Raw genomic sequence first — 9,289 nt, forward strand, 5'->3', positions numbered from 1 at the left:
TTTTCCCAGGATAAAACAAAAATTCAGTGCAATGTTTTCTTTAAAACCCCTGAAGCCAAAACACTTTGAGAGAAACTGCCTCTGCAGCTGGTAGCTCTGGGGGTGATATAAAGGACTCAGGGCTCCCAGCCACAGCTTGAGCCCCGGGGCCTTTAAATTTTGATTTAAAGGGCCCCGGTATTTAAAGGCCCCGCCTCTTCCGGTTGAGGCCACACCCCCAGCTGAGGACTCTGGCGTACCGGTAAATCCTTTAAGTTACTTTCACCCCTAGATCCAGACATTCCCAGTGCAGTCAGCAGGCCCAGGGAGGCACTTGCAGAGGAGAGACCTGGCCTGGACCATGCCTGTGCAGAGGAGTTCATCGGCCCCTGGCCTGGGCGGAGCAGGAGTAACTGATGGTGCCACAACACCACTCCCCTCCCAGGGCTTTCCCAGGGATAGTCTGTGAATTCTCCCCTGGCAGGGTCAGCGGCAGGCCACCAAAGAGCTGCAGGAAGGCTTACCCCAGTTAATGGCGGCAAAGCACAGGAGTCGGACGCCATTCCAGACACATCCCCAAGCCCTTGGACTGGAGCAGAGTCCTCCGGCACTGCCCTGGGGGTCAGAAAAACATGTCCATAAACCCCTCTGTGCTTCCCAGCAGCCAGCTCCAGGTATATTGGACACACTGAGCGGAACCAGACACTGTTGGACACACCCGGCTGACACAGACACGATCTCTGATTAGTTCCTGTACCTGAGTCTATAGACTGGGGCTGTAAGACGCAGCGCGTGGGTGTAAAACACAGTGCAGAACCCTCTGGCATCTTCCCAACAGGGGCTGAGCCCAGCCTTGCCCAGAGATCTGGGGGAACGGAGGGGGGCTCTGAACCGGTTACGCTAGGGTGGTGGTGTGGCAAGGGCTGCAGTGCTGGCTGCTCCTCTCAGCCGGGTCTCAGCTTCCCGGGGGTGGCTGGCTGGCTCCCCAGGCAGCCTCCCAGGCTGGAGAGGCTCCATGCTGTCTTTTGACTGGCAGGGAGGCTTTGAGTGAGGCCATCTCTGGTAGCCCATCTCCACTTTCCCAACCAGTCCTCATGCTGGGGTTGCTGCTCTTCTCTTCCCAGTGACCCCACAAAGCCCGGCTGTCCCAGCCACCTGGCTGGAATTGGGGGGCCCAGGGAGCCATTGGCAGCATTCAGTAAAGTCATTAGTGTAGGAGCTCTGGAGGGACGGCAGAAAGGGAAGGGGAAAGCGGGGAAGAGGCCCCCCCCCATGCAGTTTTTTACCTTTAGCTCTGCTTCCCAGGTCAGGCTCTGGAGCTGATGTGCAGGGGATATTCATGGGTGCCTGGGGGAGAGAGCCTCCCAGCCCAGGGGACTGGGTGAAAGCCCAATTGCACAGCAGTGGGAGTGGGGGCTCCCCTTATCCGCTCAGGGCTGGGCTGGGGGGTGGGGAGGGGTTCTCTCCCTGGGCAGCTCAGGGCTGGGTGGTGGGGGGGGCTCCCCTGACACCTCAGGGCTGGGCAGTGTGCGGGGGGGTCCCCTGACAGCTCAGAGCTGGGCAGTGGGGGGGGGGTCCCCTGACAGCTCAGGGCTGGGCAGTGGGGCTCTGCTGGTTGAAGCTGGGGGGGTCTCATATCAATTAATCTTGGTCAGTTGAGCACAGGACAGAACTCAACCCCCCTCACCACCTGGAGTTTCCTTCTGTGGGGGTCTGTGGGGCACTGTCAGGGCATCATCCCTGTTGCCCGTGCAGGGTCCTGCTCTGGGGGCCATTTGGGGTCTCTGTTCCTGGCACTGTCCCCTGTCCCCACACTCAGAGGTGTCTGGGGCGGAGGGTGGGGGCTGTTGCTAAGGAGCCAGCTCGTAGCTCTCCCTTGTGAGCAGCAGCTCCTCTGCCTGCCTCACTCCTCCCTAAACACTGCCCAGGTGAAGCCAGCCACGTCCCCGGGTAGAAGAAGGTGCTAGACCTACCATCTCCAGTACGACCTGCCAGCCTCCACTCTCCTCCCCTCTCGCTCAATCTCTGGACCGGAGACGACTTAAACCGACCGTCCCTCTGCTTGGCTGTGACTTGCAGCACTTCCTTCTCAGCGTGCAGAACCTCACTGCATCCCTTCCCTATTCCTCCCCCCACACCGAGTCACAGCTTGAGGGGTCATTGGGCCAGAGAGAGCATGACTGTGAAACCTGGTGGGTAGGAACTGATCTGGGAGGTGGAAAATCCAGGGCCCAGTCCCCCTGCTCCAGTGATTTGGTATTGATCCAGCATACGACAGCTGAAACCGAGGGCTCCTCCGTCAGCCTATCCCTTAGCCCAGTGGTTAGGAAACCTGTCCTGGGAGGTGGGAGACCCCTGTGTAAATCCTTTCTCCCCCACAAGCAAATGGAGGAATTGAACCTGGCGCTTAAGTCTGGGGTTTAGCTGCCTGTGATTTTCTTGGGGTACCCAGGACTGTGAGTCACCCTCTAGCCAGAGGGAGCCTTGCTGTGGTGGCTGGGGTCAGCTCCCTAACCCCCCCCCAGCCCATCAGCCACTCAAGCACTCTCCTAGGGTTAGGCCGGCCCTGTCTGCCTCACAGGTGCACCCCAGTCCCCTTGAAGGAATCCCCTGTGATATCCAGCCCCTGATGCTGCTACTCCCAGAAAACCCAGAGCCTCTGACCCCAAAGGAGCAACATATCCCACTTTACCAGTTTCACCTTAAATCATTGCTCCTGTGAACCACACAGCACCTGTAGTGAAACAAGAGAAGGTTTATTTTAGAGAGAATACAGAGTCCACAAGAAACAAGAGAGCAGTTGAAACCAGTGGTTACAATACAAAATAAAATCATAAAATGCAGACTAGGGCCACACTTATCAATAGTTCCCTTTCCTAGCTGGCAAAATAACCCTCCCACCCCTGTTCCACCCAAGTTCAGTCTGTTGCAGAGTTCGCTAGTGTCACAGGAACCAGGCTCCAAACGTTTATAAAACACCCCCATTGAGCAAGATGTTTCCTCAGTGAATGGATTCAGGGGGCCTCTCCCCTTCAGTGTTACACTGAAAACGTCTTTTGTTTCTGTTCCCAGGGAGGATGATCCCTTGTCTGTTGCAAGGTTCCTTTTTTTTACTGCCAACTGGTTTTGATGGTTTGCAGTTGTCTCGGAGCTGGGAAGGGGGACGCGGGGTGAACGCTCTGCGGCGTCGGGGCCGGGAAGGGGGATGCAGGGTGAAGGCTCTGCGGCATCAGAGCTGGGAGCAGAGCACTGGGTAACAGACTCTGCCGGCGTGTAGAGATCTGGATATATTTGCTTGGAACTAACCCCAGTAAACATCACGTTGCCAGCTCTTCTGCTTTCTGGTCTTCTGCTTCCTGTCTGCATGATAAGAACCCGAGGAGAGGGGGAAGGGAAAGTGCTCTAACAGCTGGAACCCGGGGAGAGGGGGAAGGGAAAGTGCTCTAACAGCTGGAACCCAGGGAGAGGGGGAAGGGAAAGTGCTCTAACAGCTGGAACCCGGGGAGAGGGGGAAGGGGGAGCCCTCCAACAGCCTCTTCCTCTCCCTGTGCTTCAGTTGCTGAATCTGTAAAATGGGAATAAGGACACTGAGCTCCTTTGCACAGCACCTGGAGATCTTCTGATGGAAAACACTGTGTAGGAACCAGGTGTTATTACTCTAGGAGACTGGAGCCTAGTCAGATGCTGACTTAACAGAGCTCTCTGCCAGAATGGGATCAAGTGCCAGAGGGGGAGCCGTGTGAGTCTGGATCTGTAAAAGCAGCAAAGAGTCTGGTGGCACCTTAGAGACTAACAGACGTATTGGCGCATGAGCTTTCGTGGGTGAATCCCCACTTGGTCAGACGCATGTCTTACTCTCCCAGAATGGAACGCACTGTCTGATATTGGGCTAATTACAGGGTGTTCATTTTAAGGATGGGTTGGATAACGATTAGCTTGTACTTGTGAGGAATGGGATACGTGGGTGTCCTTTTCTCCCCCTTCCCACAGCCATTAGAATGAAGGATTCATGGTAGGACAGTGAATACATTCCCCCAAGTTTTCCAATTTCCTCTCTTCTCTCTCATTAAACCTTCACAAGTAGGTCCCATTGTCTCTGTCTCATCTAGGATTGCTCTGTGCTCTGTTGGACTCTTTTGTTCTGTCCTGCTTCCAGGTGAAATAGTCCTGAAGGGATGTTTTTCCCCAGGAATTACTCTGCCCACTTCCAACCAAAAGCAAAATAGGAACACCCTTAGCTCCACACAGTTCTAATTCCAAAGAATTGCCTTTGGCTCCAGAAGGATGAATACCAGACAGAAGGAGGAACCTGCAGTGCAGACCAGTAAAAACTATGAGCCACTTGGCCAATGTAAATCAAACCTAGATTTGTGTGCCAGACTCTAACCATCTTCCATTTGCAAAATGTTTGGGGTAGAATTGTACCTTTGAGTGGAGTAAATATACACCAACGGGGCTGGCCTGAGAGGCTGTGTTAATGCCCAGTAATTTGGTGGCATCAAATGCACATGGAGTGTGGGATTCTATACATTAAAATAAGCATCAACCAGACCTGATTTCTCTCTGTTCTGTCCCTAACAATTGTTGCTGAAGAAGAAGGTAGAGGTCACAGCTTTGCCTTCCAAGTTCCACCTCCACACAGAAAGCTGCTTCGCAACCTCACTCTGACCTCCCTTTGCAATAACTGAAGGCCTCTGTCACCGCAGCTACAGCCGCAGAGCGAGGGACGGCCCTGCCCCATGGAGCACACAGGAGCAATAGCCACAGCACCTGTCCAGTCACAGTGCTAGGAACTGAACCCACAGCTCCTGGGACCTAGGGCCTGAACCCAAAGACAGCCTTCCTGCTGCTCTGTGCAGCATCTCTACAGGGGCCAGAGCATCTCTGCCTCCACAGTCATCCCAGGAAACCTGCCTGCATGCTGCAGGGCCCTTCTCTCCACCTAGCCAGCAGGGGCACCGTTTCCGGGTTTGGTAGGTGAGGGCAACTTGAATTGTGATTCCAGGGGCTACTTAGGCACTCTAATTCCTATATAAAAGAAAGGAAATGAAATAAATATTAGACCCACTCAGCTTTAATACTAACGTGTTATGACATCTTGTGGCAAGTCACTTAAGGGAGACAGGTTAGGGTTAAAATTTTAATGTTTGTTCTTACTTTGTTACTAACTCTGTGGAGCGAGCAACCCCATCAGGACACCTGGGCTCTATCTCAGCTCTGGGAGGGGAGTGGGGTCTAGTGGGTTACAAGTGGGGTCATGTACATCTGGGTTCTGTATAAGAACGGCCAGACTGGGTCAGACCAAGGGTCCATCTAGCCCAGTGCCCTGTCTTCCAACAGTGGCCAGTGCCAGGTGCCTCAGAGGAAATGAACAGAACAGGGAATCATCAAGTGATCCATATCCTGTTGCCCACTCCCAGCTTCTGGCAAACAGAGGCTAGGGCCATGCAGAACATGGGGTTGCATCCTTCCCACTCTGGCTAATAGCCATTGATGGACCTGTCCTCCAGGAACTTCTCTAGTTCCTTTTTGAACCTTGTTATATTTTTGGCCTTCACAACATCCCCTGGCAAAGAGGTCCACAGGTTGACTATGAAGCAATACTTTGTTTTAAATCTGCTGCCCATTAATTTCATTGGGTGGCCCCTAGTTCCTATGTTATCTGAAGAAATAAATAACATTTCCTTATTCAATGTTCATGATTTTCAACCCCCCCTAGTTGTCCCTTTTCCAGGCTGAAAAGTCCCAGTCTTTTTAATCTCTCCTCATGGGTAAGGTGTTCCATACCCCTAAGCATTTCTGTTGCCCTTTCCAAATCGAATATGTCTTTTTTGAGCTGGCATGACCAAATGCACACAGTATTCAAGATGTGGGCAGACCATGGAGATTGAGGCAATATGGTATTTTCTGTCTTATTATCTATCCCTTTCTTAATAATTCCCAATATCTTGTTAGCTTTTTTGAACTGCTGCTGCACATTGAGTGGATGTTTTCAGAGAACTATCCACAATGACTCCACGATCTCTTTCTTGAGTGGTAACAGCTAATTTAGACCCCATCGTTTTGTATTTAGAGTTGGGATTATGTTTTCCAATGTGCATTACTTTGCATTTGTCAACATTGAATTTCATCTGCCATTGTGTAGCCCAGTCACCCAGTTTTGTGAGAGCCCTTTGTAACTCCTTGAAGTCAGCTTTGGACTTAACTATCTTGAGTAGTTTTGTATCGCCTGCAAATGTTACCCCCATTTCCAGATCATTTATGAATATGTTAATCAGCACTGGTCCCAGTACAGACCCCTGGGGGATACTACATTTATTCCTGCTGTTTGTTTCCTATCTTATCTTATTGTTATCTTATCTTATATCCTATATATTCCTATATCTTATCTTATTGTTTCCTATTTGTTTGTTTCCTATCCTATTCTTACTGTTTGCTTCCTATCCTTTACCTGGAGTAGCCACCTGGAGTAGCCACCATGTTTGTGTTCCGAACACTCTCAGATATGTCAAAGGCGTGTGACTGAGTGCCGAGGCATATGTCGTCCGCATAGACAAACTTGCGAGATCCAGCAATGGTAGGTCATTCGAATATAAGTTGAACAGTGTTGGAGATAAAACTGATCCTTGCGGGAGGCTGATGTTTGTACATTTCAAAAGGAAATGGTGTGACTGGCCATAGCTGAGAGCTCTCTCCTTGCAAGGGATTACTGTGCAACTGATCATATTTTTATTTCCTCCTGATTTGACCATTGCAGTGTATTGTTTATCTGAAGCTCACAAAGAGATTTGACCCAGTCAAGAAAAAAATGAATGGAACAGATCATATCCACCGAGAGGCGATGGATGCACCTTCTCCTGGCACAGGAGTGGAAATCAGTGAATCTGTTTCTACTTGCAGGTGAAAGAAAGGCAGTGCTTACTGTGATGAAGTGGGGGATTTTCTTGTGTTTTCCTTGGTTTTCCAATGGTTTGCATGCAGAGGGAGTGTCCCTGGGTGTTACTGGTTTAATGATGTCAGGGGAGAGGGAGTTTGTTACCTCTCAAGGGAGGAAGATTCCAAGACATGGCTGAACTTAAGAATGCAGTCAGGCAGGAAATGATACCAGTGCAGATGCAAGAAAAGCATCTTATGACTCCAGTTTGGGAAAAAGCCAATTCTGCATCATTTATTAAACAATGTAGCTGGTTGCACCTCTGAAAATCACAGCCAGGCAATGGAAGATCACTGACAAGGAGGTGAGCAGAGAAGAGCCTCTGGAAGGCAAATGAAGCACATTTTGACTGATGGCTCTGCATAGCTAGAAAAACAAATAAAAATTCTCTGAAACATTGATGTTTGCAGGTGATCATCATTCAAGAGGTGAGGGGACCAGGGGACCACCCATGCCAGGAGGAAATGAGTGAAAGCGACTGTCCTTGGGAAGAGGTAAGAAATGCCCAGGCTCAGAGCACCCACGTGGACATTAATGGACCTTATTAACTTGCAGGTAGAAGAACTGCTGCTGCTTCACTTGTCAAGGGAAGAATGTGAGAAGCAGGTGCAGACTTTGCTAACGCAATGTGCCAGGCCACCTGCTGAATCCACAGAGGGGACAGAAGAGCATTCTGCAGCTATAGTCCTGGGAATGGAGAGCAGCCCCCTGAGACAGTGCAGCCAGTTGCACTTTCCAGCTGTAAACATCCCTGCAGATCATGGGCCAAGGAGGTGAGTTTCAAGTTTCTCTTATTACCAAATGAATCTTGTGCCAAAGCAGCAGTTGCAAACCCAATCAGGAATAAATACCAAGTATTGATCGTTCCACCAGCAGTTCGTACCTCTCCTGATAGGACAGCAGAGGCTGTGGTGCTCTAGAAGGAATTAATGAAGCTGATCTGTCCATTTCTGTACCAGTCAAGTGGAAACGAATGGATCCTCTCCTACCTTCCGATGGGAGAGGCCAGGGGCGGCTCTAGGGATTTTGCCGCCCCAAGCACGGCAGGCAGGCTGCCTCTGGCGGTTTGCCCGCGGAGGCTCCGAAGCCGCGGGACCAGCGGACCCTCCGCAGGCAAGCTGCTGAGGGCTGCCTGCCTGCCGCCTTCGCGGTGCCGGCAGAACGCCCCCCACGGTTTGCCGCCCCACGCACGCGCTTGGCCTGCTGGGGCCTGGAGCCGCCCCTGGGCGAGGCGCATCTGAACACTGAGGATATAAAAAACTTGAGTAAGCTCCTAGAAGAGCGGTGATGGTTCTTACTGAAAGGAAAAAAGTGAAATTAAGCACTGCTGCCAAGAGGTAAAGAACTCACCTTCTCTTGACTTTCAAGGTTAAGTTCCTGGATCTGGTTATTCTTTCAGATGCAAGAAATGAAATTCATCTTGCATGCCAGGAGAGGAATACTGTGCGAGCAACCTGACTGGTCAGGTGAGTGACCCGTTGTGAAGTGAAGAAAGTATTTTTCCTTGTAGATAAGGAATAGTTCAGGAACCTATGAAATCTGTTTGGAAGATTGAAGGTGAATGTACCTCTGGTCAACTCCCCGCAGCCTCAGTGAATATTTTTATATTGGTTATTTGCCAACAGAATAAGGTTGGGGAAAGCACCATAAAACTGTAGGACACCACAAGATTGACTATAAGTAATGCTGTGTCAAAAATTGATTGTTGCACCTGATGATACATCCCAAGATACGTGAAGAGTTGAGGACCATAGCAGACAACAGGGATTCCTCTTTATTAGGAGGTAAGGAATATACAGTACCAGTTAGACTGTTTATAGCATTCCAGCGCAAATCAAAGACTTTGTTTTTTCTTTCGGAGCCTATGTTATATGTCAAGAGGGGAATGCTGTCAACTAATTGAGAACAAAGCAATGTATGCAGCCAGAGCTGCTGAGATGTAAGAGAAGCATCCTTTGAGTCTATTCATGGACAAGGAGAGCAGCCACTTATCCCCAGGAAGTGTTAAACAATGCAGCTGGTTGCATCTCTACAAACACAGCCACACTCAGACCGTTCCCGGCACGGAGGTCAGGGCCGGCTCCAGACCCCAGCACGCCAAGCACGTGCTTGGGGCGTCATGCTGCGGGGGGCGCTCTGCCTGTCGCCGGGAGGGCGGCAGGTGGTTCCGGTGGACCTCCCGCAGGTGTGCCTGTGGAGGGTCCGCTGGTCCCGCGGCTTCGGTGGAGCATCCGCAGGCATGCCTGCCGGAGGTCCACCGAAGCCGCGGGTTCAGCGACCGCCAGAGCGCCCCCGTGGTGTTCCACCGTGCTTGAGGCAGCGAAATTCCTAGAGCCGCCCCTGACGGAGGTGAGCATCTAAGGTTCCATTTTGCCA

The sequence above is a fragment of the Mauremys mutica genome, chromosome 14 (genome assembly GCF_020497125.1).
Source record: "Mauremys mutica isolate MM-2020 ecotype Southern chromosome 14, ASM2049712v1, whole genome shotgun sequence".
NCBI classification, from domain to species: Eukaryota; Metazoa; Chordata; order Testudines; family Geoemydidae; genus Mauremys; species Mauremys mutica.